Source organism: Pleurodeles waltl, chromosome 4_2, assembly GCF_031143425.1.
Source record: "Pleurodeles waltl isolate 20211129_DDA chromosome 4_2, aPleWal1.hap1.20221129, whole genome shotgun sequence".
Taxonomy (NCBI): domain Eukaryota; kingdom Metazoa; phylum Chordata; class Amphibia; order Caudata; family Salamandridae; genus Pleurodeles; species Pleurodeles waltl.
Genome location: NC_090443.1, coordinates 1,046,847,607 through 1,046,870,642, shown reverse-complemented (window position 1 = coordinate 1,046,870,642; position 23,036 = coordinate 1,046,847,607). Strand labels below are relative to the sequence as shown.

The window sequence follows — 23,036 nt, the reverse complement described above, 5'->3', positions numbered from 1 at the left end:
GTCAGCTTTAAGGACTTTGTGCACATTACCACTGCTAACCAGTGCTAAAGCGCTTGTGCTCTGTCTTTTAAACAAGGTGACATTGGCTTACACCCAATTGGCATATTTACTTTACTTATAAGTCCCTAATGAAGTGGTTCTACAGGTACCCAGGGCCTGTAAATTAAATACCAGTGAGCCTGCAGCATGTATTGCGCCACCCACATAAGCAGTCCTTTAAAACCTGTGCCAGGCCTGACATTGTAGCCTGTGTGTGCAGTTTTAAACTGCCATTTTGACATGGCAAAATAACTTTTTTGCCTTTTTAGTACATATAAGTCACCCCTAGGGTAGACCCTAAACAACCCATAGGGCAGGGTGTGTTGTATTTAAAAAGTTGGAGATGTGGCTTTAAGTTTTACATGTCCTGGTAGTGTAAAACTCTCCAGTTCGTTTTTCACTATTGCAAGGCCTACCTCTCCCTCAGGGTAACATTGTGTTACCTTATTACATTTAAAAAGTGCTAACCTTTATTTGGGAGCCGGCAGGAATCTCATGTTTGGTGTCTGAGAAATTATAATTTGAAACCCTCTTTAATGGTATTTTGAGGCACAATTTTGAAAATGCCACTCTTAGAAAGTTGGCATTTTCATGTCCTAACCACTTGATGGCTGCAGCTTATTTCCAGTGTCACACTACTAGATGTAGTTGGCCTTTGTATATTCCTCCCAAACAGCCACTCAATAGAGAGTCTGGGTGTTGGCAGGTTGGGCCATCCTGACATGATGATAGTGGGGGAGAGCTGTCACCTGTCACATTTGCACTTCAAAGAGACTGCCTCAACTTGCACACAAAGGGCTTCACACTAGCCTATTGTATCCCAGATACCTCTTTTGAGAGAAGGCTCCAGAAGTTTCTTCCACTTAAAAGTGGGCACCAGGTATAACAAGCATTGCAAAGCCAATAGGTTTCACCTTCATGAGAGCTATTGGCCTTACCAATGTCTTTTAACCATGTTGTACAAGACAGTGGAGTAAAGTAGACCGGCGTGAAGTGACATGGCGCAGAATAGTATGGAGTGGGGTAGAGTGGAGTAGAGTGGAGAAGAGTGGCTTGGAGTGGCATATAGTGGCTTGGAAGGGCGTAGAGTGGCATAGAGTAAAGTCTTGTAGAATGGTGCAGAGTAGAGTATAGTGGTGTATGGTGCACTGGGGTAGAGTGCAATGGAATAGATTTGTGCAGAGTACAGTACAGTGGCATAGAGTGGTGTACAATGCATTGGCACAAAGTAGAGTGGTGCAATGTAGAGTAGAGTGGCGTAGAGTGCAGTAGCGTAGAGTAGAGTGCAATGGTGTAGAGTGGTGAAGAGTGCAGTAGAGTAGTGTGGTGCAGAGTAGAGCGGAGTGACATAGAGTGCAGTGGCATCAAGTAGAGTGGTGCAGAATAGAGCAGAGTGGTATAAAGTGCAGTGGCATAGATTGGTGTAGAATAGAGTGGCATAAAGTGTAGTGGAATAGAGTGCAAGGGTGTAGAGTAGAGTGGTGCAGAGTAGAGTGCAGTGGCATAGAGTGCAGTGGCCTGGAGGGCAGTGACATTGAGTAGAGCAGTTCAGAGTAGAATGCAGTGGCATAAAGTAGAGGCCAGTGGTGTAAAGTGCAGTGGCGTAGAGTGCAGGGTAGGGGTGGGAGGGAATAGAAGCTACATGGACAGCATGACAACAGTAGCTCCAAAAACGGGAGCGGTGAATGGACACAGATATTTGGTCCATGCTCTGGGGGGGGGGGCAAACACAGGACAAACTGTGACAAACTGGGATGAAGGAAATGAGAGTGACACTGAAGCTAACAAGTGGTAAGCTATGGGTGGGCTGTAAGCCCACTGTACAGAAACAACATGTCTTGCAGAGACAGAGCTTGCACGGTCTAGGTGAAACCTAAAAAGGGGACCCCTCCAACCCACTCTTCAGTACAATTCTGGTTCTGTGGCTACTGTAGAAGAAGGATGGCCTACTGCTGTACCGCTTGAGGCCTGCCCTGTTTGCTGAGAAGGAAGACTAGACTTGCCCATCCCAAGCTAAGTGACTCCTAGGGTAAGCTACTAACCTCCTATTCTGAACTACATGGAGATAACAAGCTTGAGAGGCCTACCTGCATCTGTTCAGCTGACCTGCTTCATGGACCTGCAACTGGAACTGCCTGAGCCCTGCTGGTCTCTGCAAGAGTGAGTCCGTGATCCCCAAGAGGTGCCTCCCCAGGTCCTGGGCTATTAGCTGGTATTAGAGTGCACTCCTCTGACTCAAAAAAAAAATCCTAAAGTTTTCAGCTCTTTGCGACTGTGAACGGACCTGTTCATGCCAAGTCTTGTGGCCTGTGCCGACCACCAACGCAAAGCTCTGGTGAACCCGACTCTGTGGTACAGTGGCTACCAGTGGCAACTACCAACTCGAGATCTACACTTCATGCTACAGCATCGACAGCCTGCTGTGACCATCTATGTGAAGCTGCAGCAATGACTGCCCACGAAGCCCAACAGTATCTTCGCGGCACAGTGATGAGCATCCGCAGTGCCTGGCCTCCTCTTTGCGCTACAGTGACTACCCTCAGCGACACTCTCCGGGCTCCTTGTGACACCCTTCCACCCCACCACCCAACAACCCAATTTCTCACATAGATGTAAAGTTATAGTGCTTTTGTAAACCAGCCATTGTCACAAGAAAACTACAGACATTGGCCCTCATTCTGACCCTGGCGGTCTTTGACCGCCAGGGCGGAGGACCGCGGGAGCACCGCCGACAAGCCGGCGGTGCTTCAATGGGGATTCCGACCGCGGCGGTAAAGCCGCGGTCGGACCGGCACCACTGGCGGGGTCCCGCCAGTGTACCGCGGCCCCATTGAATCCTCCGCGGCGGCGCAGCTTGCTGCACCGCCGCGGGGATTCTGACCCCCCCTACCGCCATCCAGATCCCGGCGGTCGGACCGCCGAGATCCGGATGGCGGTAGGGGGGGTCGCGGGGCCCCTGGGGGCCCCTGCAGTGCCCATGCCACTGGCATGGGCATTGCAGGGGCCCCCGTAAGAGGGCCCCTAAATGTATTTCACTGTCTGCGGCGCAGACAGTGAAATACGCGACGGGTGCAACGGCACCCGTCGCACAGCTTCCACTCCGCCGGCTCGATTCCGAGCCGGCTTCATCGTGGAAGCCTCTTTCCCGCTGGGCTGGCTGGCGGTCTGAAGGAGACCGCCCGCCAGCCCAGCGGGAAAGTCAGAATTACCGCCGCGGTCTTTCGACCGCGGAACGGTAACCTGACGGCGGGACTTTGGCGGGCGGCCTCCGCCGCCCGCCAAGGTCAGAATGAGGGCCATTGTCACTAATGGCTGTTTTTTCCTATTCATTTTCAATATTTTTTAGTTCAATATTTAGTTTATTTGGGAAAAGCATGGGGGATCTACACAAGTGGTCCCTTTCTGAATTCAGTATGTTGTTTACATTTCAGAAATGTATAGCTTTTTGGTATCACCCATGGATTTCAAAACTGTTTGCACCACAAACAGCAAGTAGGTTGAAGCCACAAAAATTAGGAATAATTAGCTGTCTTAACAAAATGCAAAGAATGTGGTAAAAAGAATGTTTTTGATACAACTCTGCTTGATCCTAAAAGCTGGGCAGATGGTGATCCTTGCACAGAAAACCTTTTGTTGATGCTATTTTTTTTAGAAAAAAAACATATTCTGCTTGCTTCACTTTTTCCCATTTCCCCAAAACGAAATGTAACTATACATTGGCTATTTTCTCAGTCCCCTCCAAGGGTATCTACAAACTCTGGGTATCTTTAGAATCCACAAGATGTTGAACAAAAGCTCCCAATTTGTCATGGATGCCTTTTGTGGAAAAAAGTTATGAAGATTTAATCATGAACTACCCCAAACATCCAAAAAAGGTTTAGCACTAAGTAGGTGGGGGCAGAAGGCATGGGGGGAGGGAGGAGGTTTAGCAACTTAGAGGTTAATGGTGGTGGCAACATACCATATTGTGTCATCTATATAGTAAACCAAACCTTTTTTCCTGTGCCATTGAGAGTGGGGCATGACCAATCTCATGTCAAGCTCTGCTATTGTGAAATCCAGAACCTTGTGCTGCCATCCAGTGTGTGCGTCAGGTGTGTGAATGCATAGTGGGCATATAATACATGCGTGAAGTAAGGCTCTGTGGGGGTTATTCTAACTTTGGAGGAGTGTTAATCCGTCCCAAAAGTGACGGTAAAGTGACGGATATACCACCAGCCGTATTACGAGTTCCATAGGATATAATGGACTCGTAATACGGCTGGTGGTAAATCCATCACTTTTCCGTCACTTTTGGGACGGATTAACACCTCCTCCAAAGTTAGAATAACCCCCTGTGTGTGTATGAGTCTGAATATGGAAACTAGTGGGAATCCCTTTGAGTACCCTGGATTGAGGATGAAGACAGATTCCCAATGCAGTAAATATTTTGGGCCTAATTTAGATCTTGGTGGAGGGGAATACTCCATCACAAACGTGACGGATATCCCGCCTGACGTATTGAGATTCCATTATATCCTATGGAGATCGTAATATGGTGGATGGGAAACAGATATTTCAATCAGGCCCTTAGCATTGTTTTCATTCCTTTGGCCGAAAGGTGGTGATCCAGACACTGAAGTGAAGAGGATAGACAGGGTTGTTGTGTGGGATACAATGGGATTGAGTGTTAATGCCAAAAAGCCCAATATGCCTTGAATATTTCTACTGGAGACAGCCCCAGTTCCACCTGCTGTCAGAAGCAGCACTTTACATAAAGGGTGTGTCCGAAGAGCAGCCTTAGAAGGACACTTTAAAGAGAGCCACTCTAGACAGGTTCTGAAGTTTGAGACAGTGGATCCACATCCACTGTCTGAAAAATGTGTATAGAAGTGGGACCCAATCCACTCCATTGTCTTCCATTTTCAAGTTTTCATTCCCAAGGAAGTTAGTGCTCTGCAGAGTACTTGAAGCACTGTTATGTGACCAGGCCTCCCTGACAGCCAGTCTCCCAGAGGTGAGGGGGCATCACATCACCAGAAGTCTGCTCTTTCTGCTGGAGTAGCTGAGGGTCTGCCTGGTGCTAAGAAGCGTGCATGCCTGCCGAGAGAGGGAATATGTCTGCCTGGCACTGCAGGAGGCCAGGAGGAGAAGTGCAGCATGTTCCTAGCCTAAAGAACACCCAAGAAAAGTAAACTGCCTGTGAAAGTAAAGCCAGGAGCGACCCGTGCTGCAGAGGGTCTCCCAGTCTGTCGTTTCCCTGCGAGAACCACGGAAGCATAAGTGCATCAGCACAAAGGCCCAAGGAGGCTGCATCTAACTTGCCTTGTGACTGAACCAGGTTGGGTCTCCTTCTACCTGTATACTGGGACAAGTCCGGCTATAAGTGCATGGCATTGTGCCTTGAAATGCTAATCACCCTGGCCTGGAACCACAACTTCCTGACAAGCATACACAATGGCCCAGATTTGGGGTATGGCTGTTAGAGGCACCCACAAAGTAGTACCAGGATCTGCCAAGGGTTGTCAAACAATCCAGGGCAGCTGCACTCAGAGACGACGAGAAATGCACCGGACCTCCCTTGCTGCTGAACTTGCATGAGTTTATTGTGGGTCTCCGCATAGTGCGAGAACGAGAGACTGATTTCCTACCCACCAGAACACTGGTAGGTGGGGCATTTGACTTGTGGAAAAACATAGTATTCAACAGTGCCTTCTTCATGGATCTACCAAGGTTTGCTGGAGGATTTAACCAGGGCTACCTTGGAGGGAGAGAGCACCGAGAGGGGGTAGAATGTAGTATTTACTACTGATGTGTAATCAAAAGTACTTCATTTTTCCAAAAGGCAAGCACTTGGCTGGACATTAAATTTATTGTGCATGTTGGTAGACTGATTTCTGAGCCCATGCCCCCACGCCCCATACTAACACCATGAGAGGCCTTTTCTACCCTAAGAGTCAAGTGGCCCAGTTTACGGAACAATAGTAGGACAGGCCCCAGGACACCAGTGGCAAATTACTGCACCTACCACGGCCCCTACCTGCCCTGTGGCCCTGCACATAGTCTGAAACCACCTTATTCGAGAACATGCTACAAAGACCAGTTGAATAATAAATAAGTGCTAGACGGGTGCATAAGTTAAGCATGTGACACAATGCAATGCTGCATTCGCGAGGCCTACTCCCGGATGAATGCATTCAAGGCATGGCATTGGGTCACGCCAGTGCTAGATTGTCTGCTTGGCTTGAGTAACTGATTTGTTTTCTTTAAAACGTATCCTAGTTTAAAAAATGTCGAATGCAAGGTCACAAGTCAATAAATTGTACAGGGCATAAGCAAGTACAAATGGCGTCTCATCACTGATGCCTCCACCTTGCCACCACCATCTACTGGGCAGCAGCTAAGTGCTGAACTTGGGGCCATATTTGTGCCCAGGTTTGCATCGTTCTTGCACCACGTGACGTGGTTCAAGAACAACGCACACCTTAAGTGAGTTTTATGAAGCGTTGCATTGCCCTGCATGGCTTCATAAATCTAGAGTAATGTAACACAGCCAAAATCGTTGCATTACATTACTCAGTGCCAGGGAGGTCTTTCAATAGGTGTTGTGGTGGGTGTTCCCATGCAACATCCATGGATTTTTAAGCTGCCCCAGATTTACAAGAACTTGCAAACCTGGAAATGAGCCAAAAAGATATGCCTTGCCAGGAAAGGCTTAATGAGATAAAATGTGTTTATTTCTCCTTTCCTCTTTCTATGGGTGCTGCAATATGTAGCACCCATAGAAAGAGGAAAAATCCTCTCAGTATTGTGTTTGTGCAGGAAGGTACACCTTCCTGCACAAAAGAATCATGCATGCAACACAGGTGTAGGAGGCTGGCCCTCTATGTAGTGCAAAACTAGGCACACTGTACAGAGGGTCCGTGCAACCACACATTGGTTTACAGATGTAAAACTGGACACCTAATGTTCTAATTTTTATGGTAGCTTGGTTGAGTAGTTAAGCTAATCTTGGAGAAGTGCAAAGCATTTGTTGTACTTACAGTACCAATAAAGCAAGACACACACTCAAAAGAATAACTCAAGCTAAATTTACAATCATACTTCAGATTTTTATAAATTTTTTAAGACCAAGATCATAAAAATCAGGTAAGTACTTTTTAAGTTATGAATTTTTGAAGTTTTAATAAAAGTAGTCTTTTTGTACGTAATTACACACCATAGGAACCAATGGAGAAAAAACTTTGAAAATTCACATAAAATCAGGCAATGTGTTTAGCAATCTCTCCTTTTGCAGGTATGCTGAGGTCGTCGGTGGGCATTATGCCTCAGCTGGAAAAGTTCAGGTGGCTCCTGGTCTCGGTGGGAGAAGCTGCAGAAAGTCATTAGAGCTGATGCAAGGCCACTGCAGGGGACCACTTGGAAAAGCACTGGACTTAAAGGTGAGTCCGGTGGATCACCTTGGAGTGGCAAGTGGTGGAGGACCCTTAGGGCACAGCTGGATCTTTGGTGCAGGGCACAAGGCGGCTGTGTGCAGAGCGAATTGGTGAGCTAGGAGCTGTGCGCAAAGGTTCCCTTGGAAGCAGGAGGTAGGTCTCTTTGAGGGTTAATTGCAGGTCAGCAGAGTCACTCTGATGGGAGCTTCTGGTAGTTTCTGAAGTCCCTCGACTGGCGCTTCCTCCTGGTCCTTTTACAGCCCAGAATGGACTGTCCTTCTTGGTGCTCGACATGAGGTGACCAGTGACTAGGGCAATTGCACTGTTTGGCAACTGGAGGGCGCAGTGGCACCAATCTCGACACACTCTCAGGATTTGTCCTCATGGTTCATCAGGTGGAGTTTGGTTTGGCTGCGGTGTCTGGTTCATTGGTCAGCAGCCGGTCAGTTAACTGACTTTCACTGGGTCTTTGTTTCCTTGTTGCAGTAGAGTGATGCCTTCACTCGGAGGGAGATGTTTGGTGATTTTGGAAGGGTGGTGGTCCTCTGGGGGTTTGTAGAGTCCATCCAACATCTAAGCAAACCCTCAGCGGCGATTGTCGAGTCCTGGGTGCAGCAGGCAGGGTTTTGGCACCTTTTCTTCGTGCAGCAGGACTTCAGTTCTGGAGTTTTGGGTCTTTTTGTTGCTGGTCTTCTTTTGTCCTTGGAATCTGACTTTTTGGTCTATGAATTCCCACTAAATGCTGTATTTAATGGGCATTTTAGGGGTTATCTAGTAGTAACCAATGGGTCATCTACCATAGGGTGGCTACAACCACTAACTGACCACTTCCTGTGGGCAGAGGTCAGTTCCTACACCTAATTGGCCATTTTCCTTCCATGCAAGATGGAGGAAAATGAAATGGAGAGGTCACCTCACATGCAAAACCTTAGGGGTGGTGCCAGCAGGGGCTGACCACTCCTCCTGTCCTTTGTGTGTTTTACCACCGTTGCTCCCACCAGAAGTGAGGGTTTGTAACCAGGAGGCCATCTGCTGCTAGCTGCAGGCTTAGGGGTTGAGTTTCAAGGGCAGTAAAGTAAGGCCTTTGAAGGTCTTAGGCAGGGCTGTGCACATTCCTGGGGGAAGTGGGGAAGCACCTCTGCCCAGGGAGGGCTTTGTTCTCCGGCCCCAGAGAGGTAGTTAGCTTTTGCACAGGACATCTCCAAGGTGACCCCGGGGTTCCTTTTGTAATAAATCCAATACCGGTACCAGTTTGGATTTATCATTCTGAGTTGTTTGATACCAAACAACCCAGGGTTCAGAGTAGCCATCATGTAGCTGGGAAACTCGTACTGACCAGTGTCCAGAACATTAATTTAAAATGTCTGCTTTGTTCACTTATTATGTCCCAAATTGGGCAAGGACACGGTAGGGGCATACTGCTCATGTAGCTATGCCCTCACACACAATATAGTGCACGCGGCCGTAGAGCTAGAAGGCCTGCCAGAGGGGTGACTTACCTATATTGGAGCCAGTGTATAGTGGACAGGTCGCACAGGCAGTGTGCCATGTCGAGTTTCATTTTGGGTTTGCACCAGGACACTCAGACTGCAGTGGCAGTGCTGGGTGCATCTGGATGCATGGCCCTTGAGGGTGGCACAATATGTGCTGCTGCCCTCAGGGGCCTACCCTTATTACCCAATGCCCTGGGTACATAAGTACCATTTACTAGGGACATATAGTGGCAGCTAATGGTGTTGCCAATTGTATCAATACCTTTGCAATTTTAGGGAAAGAGCACCAGCACTGGGGACCTGGTTAGCAGGATCCCAGTGCACTCCAGTCCAAGTTGCCACCAGACATCAGGCAAAAAGTGGGGGTGATACTGCAACAGGGTGTCAGTTTCCCACAACAGGCACCTGTGCACCATGGATCAAGGGTGCCTGCAGTGATGCTAGGCTGCCAAAAGGGCACCAGCGCAGGGGGAAAGGGCAGGAATGCGTCATATTGGATAAATAGGGCGCATTCCTGTCCTTGCCCTGTGACGAGGGCAGTGCAGCAAGGTGACTTGCTACGCTGCCCTGCACAGCAAAGCCCATGCATATGGGACTTGGTATTTAGTCAATTGGAATTCAAGACCAGTAGCCTGGAATTGCCTGGTAGGAGCTGACTTTTTCATATGCAACTTATCTACCAGGGTGTTCACAGATTTGTGTTTTGAAAGCGCCTGGCCTCGGTCACAATATTTCGTTGTCCTTGGGGTCTAGAAGTCCCATGTGACCTGTTGCTGCTGGTAGACCTGCTGGCAAAACCAGAAATCATGGCTGAACAATTATTTTGTCAGTGTCTGTGGGGTTCATGCCAGCCTTCGGCATAGGATCAGTGTCTTCCCAGGCAGAAGAACCTGGACTCAGTCAGGACTTGCAGGGGTCACGAGTAAAAGAAATTGGAATATTATTTGGGATGGGTGACTACCCACCTCAAGGAATAATCACAAACCTTGCCAGGGTGACCCTCAAAGGCACTAAATTGACCTGAGCTCAGCCCGCTGGTAGCTATGGCACAGAGCAGAGTAACTTACGGCAATGTGTAAAGTTTTTGTACAGTTACAAAACAGTAATAAAGGTGAAACGCAAAACAATACAAATCTGAAAGCAAATTAGAAAAATAGAATGAAATGTAATAAACAAAATTACACCAAAATGACAAAAATCCAATCAAACACTGGCACTCTCTCTCAATGCCAGCAGAACTTGTCTCCAACAATAAGACTTTAGTTTGCTCCGAAAGAAGTGTGTGACCCTTCCCGTTGTCCCACCTCCAGCGGCTCACAATGCCCCACATCTCAGTCACCACTGTTGAATGTTAGGGGGAGGGGACGACTCGAGGGGCGGTGCTTCCACAATGGTTCTAGAAGCATGTTACTCTCTGTTGATCAACATAAATGTTACACTTTACTTTTCTCTTCATATGTGAAGCCCATGCAGAGAAATCAAATCTCCTTAAATATTAATTTATGCCCACAGGCGCCTTGATGCCTGTCGGCATAATGTGCTTTATAAATGTACTTCATTCATTCATTCATTCATTGTGGGCTGTGACCCATGACAACACGCAGTCTGTGCAGTAACGGGCCGCAGTTTTACCAGAAGGTGGGCTGTACCAAGCTCACAATGCTCTCCTTGACCTTGCCTCTGTGGCAATAAAGGAGTGTTTCGAGTATGTGTTTTATTGGGACACATTTATTGTCCCTGGCATGGCTTAAATGACGGAAGTGAAAAATGTGATTCTGTCTGCTTTTCTGGTGTTTGTCTTGTGTATTTTGCCACTCCTGCCTCTTGTGAAACTCAACTGCTCTCTCCTGGGAGTGGCTCTCCAGGTGCAGGCAGAGGAGGGAGAGAGGACACAGGCCAAGAAGGGTAGAGGTGAGATCCCTTCCTCTAGGGGGCGGTTCTTAACCAGGGACCACTGACTCCTGAGGTCTGCGGTGCCTACTCAGGGGGTTCGCGACCGTTTAGAAGACCCAATAATATTAGTGGATTCACATGGTACATACAAAAAAAGCAATATTAAAAACACTGTGAGTATGGATGAATATGAAATTGAAGACTATAAATTAAAGGGACACATTTTTCAAACTTTCACGCAGCGCGTGAAAGGGCAGGACTGTGCCGTATTTTACATTATCTAGATCATTCCTTTCCTTGCTCTGGTGCCATTTTGGCTGCCTAGCGCCAATGCAGGCACCCCTGCTACGTGGTGCAAGGGGGACTGCGTTGTAGGCAGGATTATTGTTGTGCAGGAAGGTGCACCTTCCTGCGCAAAAGCAATCCTCAGAGGCAAATTCCTCTTTCTGTGTGAGCTGCAGAATGCAGCACTTAGAAAGAGGAAACGACAAGGAGAAGTAAAAGATATTCCTGCTTGTTGCGCCTCCCATGATGAGTCATAGCATTTTGACACATTCCCAGGTTTACCAGTGTTGGTACATTTGAGAATCCATGGGTGGATGTGTGGGAACACCTACGCTCGACCCATGGAATGCCTCTCTGGGGCAGAGTAACGCAAGGCAGCGATTTGCGCTCATTCCAGATTTATCAAGCCGCTCAGGGCCACACAAGGTGGCCTTGCATAGCTTGATTAATCTCACTTAGGTTTTGCATCAGCCTTCGCCCCATTGCGTGACACAAGGGCGACACAAAGCCTTGATAAATACGCCCCTAAGTTCCTATCTTTATCTTGATTTGTGGGAGCAGCATGAGTACGGCAAATGGAATCTAGAATGTACAACTGGTGGCCTTCATGGAGGCAGCACTGGTATGCGCCCACCAAAGGGCTATAGGAGCAAAACAGACGAAGTGGTATGCCGGAGTCTAGCATATCACATCGTCTTTTAGACAGATTTACCAAGATTTTGCACTATGGTTGCATCTGTAAAGTGGCAGAATGTAGCAGACAATGTTTTTTTTTTGCTATTCATTTTTCAGCAGAAAACTTGTTTTGCGGTGGAAATTGCCTAAAAGTAACACATCAAGGGGGGGGCATTACATGGACCTTCCCATGCAACCACCTATGCTTTCTGACGCAAAACCATGTCTACCAAAAATTTGAGACAGGTTTTTTCATAAAAAATTAATACCATTTCAAAGCAGTCGGTAAAAGGAGAAATGTTTTAAATGTTCCTTTTTTTCCAACTTTGCGTGTGTGCTGCTGCGCGACAAATTAATACGTCTGGCCCTACATTTTGAAAAGCTCCAACCTCCCCATTAAAATGTGGCATCTTTTGATTTGTGATTTAAAATATTTTACAACTCATGTATTTGTTTGATGAATATTTGTTTCTGTATTGCTCAATGTTGTCTTGAGGTTCAAATAATTCACTGGGGATTCCCGGCTTCCAGCAGTGATTCAGTGGGGTCCACAGAGGTCAAATGGTTTTAGGGGCCTTTAGAACCCTCTATCCTCCCTCGCTTGAGGCTGCTCTTGGCTCATGCGGATAACTCTGGGGGGGGGGGGTGTGCGCGTGCGTTGCTCGTGCATGTGTGAACATGCAGAGGAAGCCAGTAGGTGTGACCTGGCAGTAAGGGGCTCAGGCCCCTGCCAGAGAAGTTTTCCGGCCAGAATTAAGCATTGCCCTGGTAGACCTGGGGACCTTTGATATATTCCAATTCATTTTTCTGCTATAAAGTGTATTAACTTATAATGGTGTATTAAACCTTCCACATAGATATATAAGACTTACACAGCGTGAATGAGACACTCAGTGGCATCTCCTAATTAAAAGGCAACATCACGATGCCTGGTAACTGAAGCACTGTCAGCAGGGGTCTCCAATGACTAGCTCGTAAGCTACTAGTAGCTCTCAAGCTACCCACAAGTAGCCCAGCCTACAAAAACTGAAAAGTTAATATTTTAAACAAACATGTAAACATGTCTGATGTGGTCAGCATTAAAATGCTAATAATATTGGTAGCTCTGGATGATTTTCACCAGGATAAGTAGCTTTTACTACAAAACAATCAATCCACCCATACCCCCACCTATCCGTCCATCCATCAATCTGCCCGTCCATCCATCCATCCATTCATCCATCCAGACACACCACCAGTTGGTTTGTCCGTCCATCCATCCAGACACACCACCAGTTTGCTTGCCCATCCATCCAATGTAACAAATTGCAAGTAACCCACCCATCCATTTAATCTGTCCATCCACCTATCCTAACGCATCTGCAATCCATCACTGAATCAATTCATGAAATCATCAGTCCATTCAATCAGCCATCTATTCATCTATACATTGAAACACAGCCACCAATCCATCCATAAGCGAAGCATCCAACCATCCATCCATCCAACCATAGGTCAAATGAGCTTCTGTCTGTTATGACTCTAATTTAATATAGCCCCTCACTTTACCCCTCTTTGTTGGTGTGAATGTATATACTCTATCCATATGTGCTAGTTATTGGGGACAGATGGCGACCAATAGCACTTCATACAGAACATAGATAACAGGAAGCTCCGCCTCCCTTCAGTGATCTTAGCATTTAACTCTTCTTGCTCAGCAGAGATCAGACAGACATCCTCCTCATCCTCATCTCCTCATCACTGCCCCCAGGTGAGGGGGCTCTGCTTCCTTCCATTGACTCCAAGATTATCTCCTTCATATACAGAGGAGGACTGGGGGCCACCTCCAGATCTACTTCCAGATCATGGAGAAGTGGAAACCCCCTCCCTTCCCTTGACCTCAGGACTGGTCTCTTCTACGCCTACATCGTGAAGACCAAACAGCTTCACCGCCTTCCCTCGACCTCAGGACTGAGCTCTACTTCACCTACTTCATCAAGACTAGACAGTTCCACTGCCTTCCCTTGACCATAGGACTGAACTCTACATGTTTAGTAGAAGAGAGGAGACCATCTCCAGCACTACACCTACATCGTGAAGATGAGACAGCTCCACTGCCTTCCCTTGACTTCAGAACTGAACTCTAAGTGTTCATTAGAGGGCAGACAACCATCTCCAATGCTGAACTTATATCAAAGAGACGAGGGAGCTCCACTGCTTTCCGGTGACCTCAGGACTACTGTCTGCAGGTTCAACTAGGACAGCCAGCCATCTTCAGCATCTCACACAGCTCACGGAGAAGAAGCACAGAGGCCTTCCGCTGACCTGTAGAGAACAGTCAGCCACCTCTTCCACTCTACCCAGGTCACGTAGAAGACAAAGCTTAATTGAGAACAAAAGGCTATTATCTCCTCATATCTGTCCCTGGGAAGGAGGGTCTACTGCTTTTGGGGCCATCTGAACTGAACCTTTATTGTGTAACGGGGGCAGAGGACCAACCTGAGCACTGTTCCCAGATGTGAAGGTCCTGCTGCCTTCCTCTCACCTCAGGAATTAACTCTAAGACCCTCATTTTAAATATGGCGGTAAAAACCGCCTAGCGCCATGGCAACGGGCACCAAAAGACCGTCGTGGCAGCTACCAGCCGTCCGCCATATAATGACCACAGCCGGATTTTCGCCACAAGAATGGTGAAAATCTGGCTGTGGCCATGCCGCCGGATGGCAGTAAGGTGGCACTGCTACCACCAGCAGCGCCACGCCAGTAGACCGCCGCCAACTGTATCATGACACATGATATGGCCTGCCAGTGTTCTGCTGGCATGGCTCTGCCTGCAGTAGCAGTGCCCCGTCCCGTCTCCTGTCGGAGGACCCCCTGGATCCAGGTAAATCGGGTCTCCGACAGGGGGTGGGAGGTTTTGTGTGTGGGGGTGTGTGAATGTATGTGTGTTTGTGAATGCGGGTGTGTGATGTGTGTTGAATGGGTGTGTGCATGTACGGATGTGTGAGTGCGTGTAAGTTGTGAAATGTGAATGTGTGTCTGCGTGCATGTTTGGAAGTGTGTGCGGATGTGTGTGTAATTGGATGTATGCATGTGTGTAAGCATGTGGGAATGGGTATGTGTATGCGTGTGTGTGAAGGGGGTGCGTAAATGTAGGGGGGGTGAGGGAGTTTGGAGAGGAAGGGGGGAGACCCCTATCAGTGACAGGGGAGGGATTCCCTGTCACTGATAGTGCCTACCACCATTGTTTTTCGTGGTGTTACGAACGCCACGAGAACCATGGCGGTCGGCGGGGTCATTATCCAGCAGGTGGCACAATGGCGGGTGCCGGCTGGAGATGGATATCTCCAGCCCGGCGGCTGTTACTGCCATGGCGGTCGGCGTGGTACACTGGCGGGTTGGCTTCAGCCAACCCGCCAATCTCATAATATGGCGGTAAGTACTGCCAGCCTGTTGTACATTATCGCCGACCGCTGGGGTCATAATGACCCCCAATGCGTTCAATGGAGGACCAACAGTGACCTGCAACACTAAACTCCTATAGAGATGACGGTGCTGCCCTGCCTTCTGTTCACCTCAAGAGGCCATGAAAGGCGGGTTGCCACCTCTTCCCCCCCCCAAGGTGATGGAAAGAAGGAAGCTGTCCTCCCATCCGCTGAACTCATGATTAAACACTATGGGACTTATTTACAAAGAAATGACGCAGTGTGGCCCTGCAAACCAACTTGCTGCGTTGCGTTGTGTCACTTTGAAAGTGCAGGGATGCGTCGTGTTTACAGAAATACAACACATCCCTGTACTTTCTTCTGCGCTGGTGTGCAAACTGCTGCCTAGCACCCCCGTAGGCACTCTTGCGCCATGGTGCAAGGGTGCCTACATTGCAGGGATAATTGTTTAGGTGCCTGCACAAAAACAATCACAAGGTGTTTTCAGATGGAAAGAGGAAAAAATGGGGAGAAATATCTTTATGTGTCATCCTTACACCACCTCGGAGGTGGTGTAGGAGTCAGACGCATTCCCAGGCTTGTACATCTGGGAATGCATCACGTTCCTTCTGGTTCCATGGGTGTTGCGTGGGAACACCCGTGGAACGCCCCTTTCATGCAGTGTTATGTGTGAAAGGGGTCCATATTTACATGGCCGTGAGATGCCACGCAAGATGGCTTTGCGTGGCCTTGTAAATATAGGCCAGCATACTGCACAACCAGAATGGAGAAAAAAAATTACGCCCTGTGGCGCAGTGTGCCACTATGGCCTCGTAAATGAGACCCCATCTGTGCAGCAGAGGACAAAAGTTCATCAACAAAATAGACACTCAGACAATGATGCTCCCTTGCCTCCCCTTGATGAGAAGATAACTGTCTGAATGTGCACTGGGGGGCAAAAGGCCATGTCCACAACTTCAACCAGATCATGGAAAAAAGGAGGCTTTCCTGCCTTGCTGTGTCCTCAGGATGGACCGCTGCTTGTTGGGTAGCAGACAGAAGAGCACCAACAGCATGGCACGCGGACGAGGAAGCTCCGCCTTCTTCCTTCAGTCTCAGGATTACTTCCAGCATGTTCACTGGAAAACAGAAGGGCCCCTCCTGCCGTCCACCCAGACCATGGAGAAGAGGATGCCGCTCTCTTCGTTGATCTCAGGACTGAACCTTCAATGGTCACTGGAAGACACAAGGTTCTCCATCTGCCCCATGAGATAAACCCAAGCCCTTCAATTTACACTTCAGTCTGAGCATCTCCACAGCCCACTGCCCACAAGCCTGGAGGAAAATACTCTCAACTGGGGAGCAGAAAATAAGGGACACGACTTATGGGGATCACTGGGAAGTCTAAAATGATAACCTTTCCCAGAGTTTCATCTTTTTATGCTCAATGCAGTTTTTTCTGTTGAGTCTGGAAAAGTGAGATTCTATAGCAATGGGACTGGGCAGCATAAACACACCAAAGTCATGTGAGTTTGTAGCCCTGTCTGCCACATCCTCTTAGACACCCCCTCCCTCCCACGTCCCCTGTCTCTCCCTCTGTCTCTCTTCTCTGGTACCCGCTCTCCCAACCTTCTGTTCTTACCCGCTTCTCTCCGTCCTCCCTGGATCCTGAGAGGTCCCCGCAGGCTCTGCCCTTTGCCACCTCATCCTTGGGTATTTAAGGCACAGGGCCATTAAGGTTTATTACCGGCCCTCCTCCCAAGCACCACTGCCTGCTGAACAGAAGCCAATGTCTATAAACCCCAGGAGGGGACAGAGCCAAGCGGAAGCAAGAGATGGGCACATTTACAGGCCTGAATCATGGCATTTTGTAATAGTTTGCTTGTGCCCTGGAATTGTGTGAGTCCAAGTATAAGTCAGTGACATGCTTAAAGTTTTTTTTTGTGAAGATAAGAGGATCCTTATCTTTGAAATTACTAACTTGATAATACTGAACTACTCATTTTTTTGAAAGATTCAATGATGTCCCTCATAAATGTATACTAGGGGTTTTCCTTATCAGGGAATGCACTGGTGCAACCAGAAAATGCACATTGGTGCAAAAATATGTTTTTTTGTGTCAATTGGTGACAATGATACAAACTTCGTGGCATTTATTTGCCAAGATTTTCAAATAAAGGCAACATTTGACATAAGAAGCTCTAGGTTTATTTAGTTATTCAATAATCAAGTTAGAAATTGTGCATTGATTTGTATGAGTATTTCATTTTTTGTTATAACAATTAGTTGCGTTTTTAGATGCATTTTATCTTTTATACTTAAACTTAAATGTCATAGAATGTTTCTATTTTCGTGGTGAAATAATGAAAAAGAATGAAATAAACATGGCCATGAGTTATTTTATTATGTGTGATAAAGACCTTTAAAGCTGGTCAGCTCGATGGAATGAAATTGGCTCACAATTCCAAGCTCTCCCAGTTGGGTAGGGGTGGGCGGAACTCATGGCGTTTCACTCAGCTGAATTCCGCAGAGTTACATCAAAACTCTGCGAGATTCCACAGAGTACGTTGCATTGCTCGTGCTGTGATTTTGCGCCGCAAGCGTGTTCCGTTCTGGCAAATCAGCGCAAATGGCAACACATGGCGCACAAGAGGGGGAGGCTACTCGAGCTGACTTTGCTGCCGCTCAAGTAGATTTTCTGCTTGAGCGGTAGCCTTCTGACAAAGAATGGTCGTGACCGCCCGCGTTGCAAAATCTCGCTGGGTGTCAACCTACTGACCGAAAATTGCCCTAGAGGACCTCGAATCTCATTCGCCAGCTTACCATTTTGGCGCATATGCAAGAAAAAACTCCACCATGGCGATTGGCGGAATTTTGCTGGAACTTCGCACTAAAGGCGTGTAGGAAACTGTGTTCTGGTTGCAGTACTCCCACAACTTTTTGCTGGGTTTTAGATGCCACTTTGACTGAAGTGCACCGGGTTCCTGCTAACCAGTGTTCCACCCCCAAACCAAGGCAATTGATCACTTGATCCCCATGTGAACAGGCACTGTAGCACCTTTTTAAGTCCCTAGTAAGTGGTACCTTAAGAACCTAGGGCCTGGGTACTGGAGAGGGTCCCAGAGAGCTGCAGCACAGCTTGTGCCACTCTGAGGGACCCAGCACCAACCACATGCCAAACTGCAATTGCAAGCTGTGTGACAAGGTGCTCCCTAAAAGGCAAACCACAACATGGCACACAGACTGTGGGGGTCATTACGACCTTGGCGGTCTTCACAGAAGACCGCCGAGGCCGCGGGAGACAGAATACCGCCATTGCCGGCGGCACTGCTGCCTCCCTATTATGACATTTCCGCTGGGCCAGCAGACGGTAACAGTGTTATCGTCCGCTGGCCCAGCGGAAATGTCACATCAACATTGCTGCCGGCTCCTAATAGAGCCGGTGGCAATGCTGATGTGCAGCGGGTGCAGTAGCACCCGTCGCACATTTCACTGCCCGAAATTAGGGCAGTGAAATGCGCGACGGGGCTATGCCTGGGGGCCCCTGCACTGCCCATGCCAAGTGCATGGGCAGTGCAGGGGCCCCCAGGGGCACCCCAAGTCCCCTTACCGCCAGCCTTTCCATGGCGGTGTTTACTGCCACGGACAGGTTGGCGGTCGGGGACTCATAATCCCCAGGGCAGCAGTGCTTGCACCGCTGCCCTGGGGATTATGACCACCAGGCGGTTAAGTGGAGGGGCCGGCGGTATGGCCGTGGCTTTTGCGCCACGGTCATAATAGCTGGCGGGACACCGCCAGCCTGTTGGCGGTGTTCCCGCCACCTTACCGCCGGCCACCAGGGTCGTAATGACCCCCTGTGTGTCTTGTCCCCTAAACACTGCATGTAATATTTGTAAGTCCCCCCTACAGCAGGCCTTTCAGCCCTAGGGCAGGGTGCATTTAATTACATGTGTGGGCATATCTGCAAGAGCGGATATGTCCCTACTATATCTTTGTTAATTCTCAAACATGGTAAGTGACAAGGGAAGCCATTTTAATGCATGTGCTGGACACTGGTCAATACGAATTCCCCAGCTACATGATGGCTTCACTGAAGCTAGGGATGTTAGGTATCAAACATCTTGTATTTATAAGCCCTCACTGATTCCAGTGACAGATTTATTGAAATAAGCACCCAGAAGGCACCGTAGAGGTGCCCCCAAAAACCTTCTGACTGCTGGTGAGCTCACTGACCAGTTCTAACCAGTCTGCCAACAACAGATGAGAATCTGACTCCCCAGGGAGAGAGCCTTTGCTCTCTGGAGGTCAGAAAGAAAGGCTGCTCAGGCAGGGGTGTTACACCCCCCTCCTCACAGGATGACCTTCATTCCAAGGCAGGAACTTCAAAGAAGCCCACAGCCTTTTTTTATGCAGAACTGCCCTTCCTTAGAGAGATGCTGACCCCCTGCCATAGGGCCCATCTAGCACCTGGACAGGTGGGAAAATTAGCTAGATGGCGTGTTGCATTTCCAGTCTGGACATGCACCTACGGTGACCAACCTGAAATGAACACAACCTCAGGAATTCAACTCCTTGTGCGTAGTGGAATTAGGAATTCTGGGACAGGGTAATGTCATCTAGGAAGTATAGTGACCCCAAGGGCAGGTATCCCGTTGGCTACTACCCTTCACTCCCCTTAACGCCTCCTAAATTGAGTATTTAGTGGCCCCCCTCATACCAGATCCTCAAATCTTTGCTGGCCACAAAAGAAGGAGTGGACAAGAAGCCTGCTACCCCTGAGAACCAAGGAGCACACCGGACTTGGCGCAAACCCTGCCAGCCTGCCAGCCGGCCATCCTGCCTGCTGCACCCGACCCTTGAGGAGCAACTGACCTGTCCTGCTGCTGCAGTCTTCAAGAAACAGGGCGAGCTGCCAGTGTTTCACAAATCACCAAGAAGAACTCTTCTGGAGCAGAGTTGCTGCTTCCCTGCATCTGCAGGCACCCAAAGAAAGAACTGTGAGGTCCGAGGCTGCCAAAAATCCAATCCTGGACAGCACCACTGCACTCGAGCCACCTAGCCCGAGCTGAAGTGGGCCAGTGGTGCCAGCGTGGTTCCCTGGCCCTCCGGAGACGAAGCCCACCCCAAGCTTGCCCTCTGTGGACTTCACAACGGCGCCTGCAGCCTGTTTCTGCAGACCCCTCCTGCAACTGTAGGTGACCAGGAGCCAAAGACCCGACGCCCCAGGACACCTCTGCACCTGTCCACCCCGGACCAAGGAGAAGAGAACCAAGGTGTCCCCTTGTCTTCCAGCCTTGTGAGACCTGATCTCACTTGTTGGGTTGGTCAGACTGGACCCCAGTCCACACCTGCAGCCTGTTTCTGCAGGCCCCCCTGCAACCAAGAGCAACTCTTGCACCCAACCCAATGCCAGAAGACACCACTGCGCCGAGACCCACAGCCTGAGGAGAAGTGGACCGATGGTGTCTCCACATGCCTGAGGACCTCAAGAGTCGAGGCCCCCTGTAGGTTCCCCTGGACTTGCCTTCCAGTCCATCCCTTCAGCAACTTTGTGACCGGACCGATCACCATAAACTTACACTGGACACCTGATACTGAACTGCACCCTTTTACCCTGCCACCCCAGTGCCACCCAAGGGGACCTGTTGGTGTGGATTTGGACCCTGCCCCCTACTTATCTTAAGTCCAGAAGATTGGTCCTTGTACTATACCTGTGTGCAGTGCTTGTTCTTCCTCCATAGGATAACATTGAATGCACGGAGTCCAGCTTATAAAAACTCTAAAAATTCATAACTCAAAACGTACTCACCTGATTCTGGTGCTCTTGGTATCAAAGTTTATGAAAAAAAGTATGTGGTATTTTTTTATAAATTGCTGTCAGATTTCGTTATTGAGTGTGTGTCTCACTTACGGTATGAGTGTGTACCTTGCATGCTTAGCACTACCCTCTGATATGCCTAACTGGCTGACCACACAACCACAAAAGGGAGCATTTGGGATGTCATTTGTGCGTCTGTGATACCTCTGGGGTTCACCTGGGCTCTCTGCACAGTGCGCCTCATTTTGGTTCACTATATAAAGAACCAGCTTCCTACAAAGTGTAATGCGGATTTGCCAAAACTCCACCAATTCTGCCAAAGGAGTGGACTTTATCGCCCACTCCTAAAGTTGCGCATTTAAGGTGGCGTGTTCCACGGCTATGTTCTTCCTATATGTGCCCAAGGTCAAATTGATCAATATAACAAGGACACAATATAGATTCATTTATTCAGGTCACCATACTGTGACCAGACCTTGGAGAATGTACCTTACACAGTTGTACTTCCATGGGAGCCACGTCCTGCAGTCTCTCTTACCCCTCTCTACTCTTCGTGTCGAGCCTTATGTGCATGTATGTATGGAAGTATGTATGTATGTATGTATGTATGTGTGTATGTATCTATGCATGTATGTATCTATGTATGTATGTATCTATGCATGTATGTTTATATGCATGTATGTATCTATGTATGTATGTATCTATGTATGTATGCATCTAAGTAAGTATATATGTAGTATATATGTATGTATGTATATATGTATATGTGTGTAGACTGACATAGCGCAGCCCTAGCTACAAAGCAACAGTGAAATGTCCAATAAAGGGGGCCCACCTCAGTGAGGCAGGTGAAGCAGACTGCCATGGAAGGAGTGCAGGGAGGGATGCATGCACAAGGATGGTTGGAGTTTGACGGGCCAAGACGAGGAGGAGGTGCACTCTGACAAGGCGCTATATATTAGCCATATTTGGTGAGAGGGGTCCTTGAAAAGTCCACGCTTCGGTGCCAAGCAGCCCTTTAAAAGTTATAAGGGCCCATGTGGTATTTCATTCCTTCCCCATAAGGTCTGGTGCTGCCTGTTGGATTTTTCGAGAGCCTTTGGAGACAAGTACATCTCTATTTTATCTAATGTGTTAGTGGACAGTTAATTGACAAGTAACAAAACTTTACATTTTTTTCGTATGTTTGTAAAGTCGTTTTTAAAAATCTGCAAACCTAGGCCCTGATTTATACTTTTTTTGTGTTGCAAAATAAAATTTTGTAAGTTAGAGCCGCTTTTGCGTAAAAAAAATGACAGTAATGCGGCGCAAAAAAAGTATAAATCAGGGCCCTAATGAGCTAAATAATTCAGTCAAAGTTTTTTAAAAAAACGTAGGGTCTGGGAGAAAACCTCAGCTAAGACTTGGCAGTGGGAGGGAAATGCTGCAAAAACACTTCCCATGCAACTGTAGGGCCACATTTATGGCCTGGTTTGCGTCGCTGTTGCACCACACAATGTGGTGAAAGAGCGACACAAACATTAAGGGAGATTTATGAAGCCACACAAGGCCACCTTGCATGGCCCTGCGTGGCTTCCTAAATCTCGAGAAATGTAAGGAAGTGCAAATTGCTGCATTACATTACTCTGTGCCAGGGTGGTATTTCCATGAGTGTTGCGTGGTTGTTCCCATGCAACATCCAAGGATTTTGACACATTCTCAGATTTAAAAGGACTTGTAAATCTGGGGATGCACCAAAAAGATACGCCTCTCCAACAGAGACGTAACAACGAGAAATATCTTTATTTCTCCTTGATTATTTCTCTTTCTATGTGTGCTGCATCCTGCGTAAATCTGGGCCAAAGTTTGCAAACTTGCCAACCTTGGCAAATTGTTCAAAGTGGAAATTATGGCAGTCCAGACTGGCATCACAAGCTAAAGGTGGTACCTCTACCTGCATGTTAGGTGCAAAATTCTGGAACTCTTGTGAGCAAAAAAGCCATTAACAACGCATGTGCTATTGTGGTCAGATTGC

The 23,036-nt window shown here is 48.1% G+C and overlaps 1 protein-coding gene across 1 annotated transcript in view; it reads right to left on the bottom strand.

Annotated features, from left to right (window-relative positions):
• The window catches only part of LOC138294261 (membrane-spanning 4-domains subfamily A member 8-like), a 128,900-nt gene extending 112,026 nt beyond the window's left edge, over positions 1-16,874 (bottom strand). Inside the window, exon 1 of the mRNA XM_069233376.1 lies at positions 16,847-16,874. The gene's annotated coding sequence lies outside the window, so the exon portion shown is untranslated. The remainder of the gene's footprint in view (positions 1-16,846) is intronic.
• Positions 16,875-23,036: the final 6,162 nt, after the last annotated feature.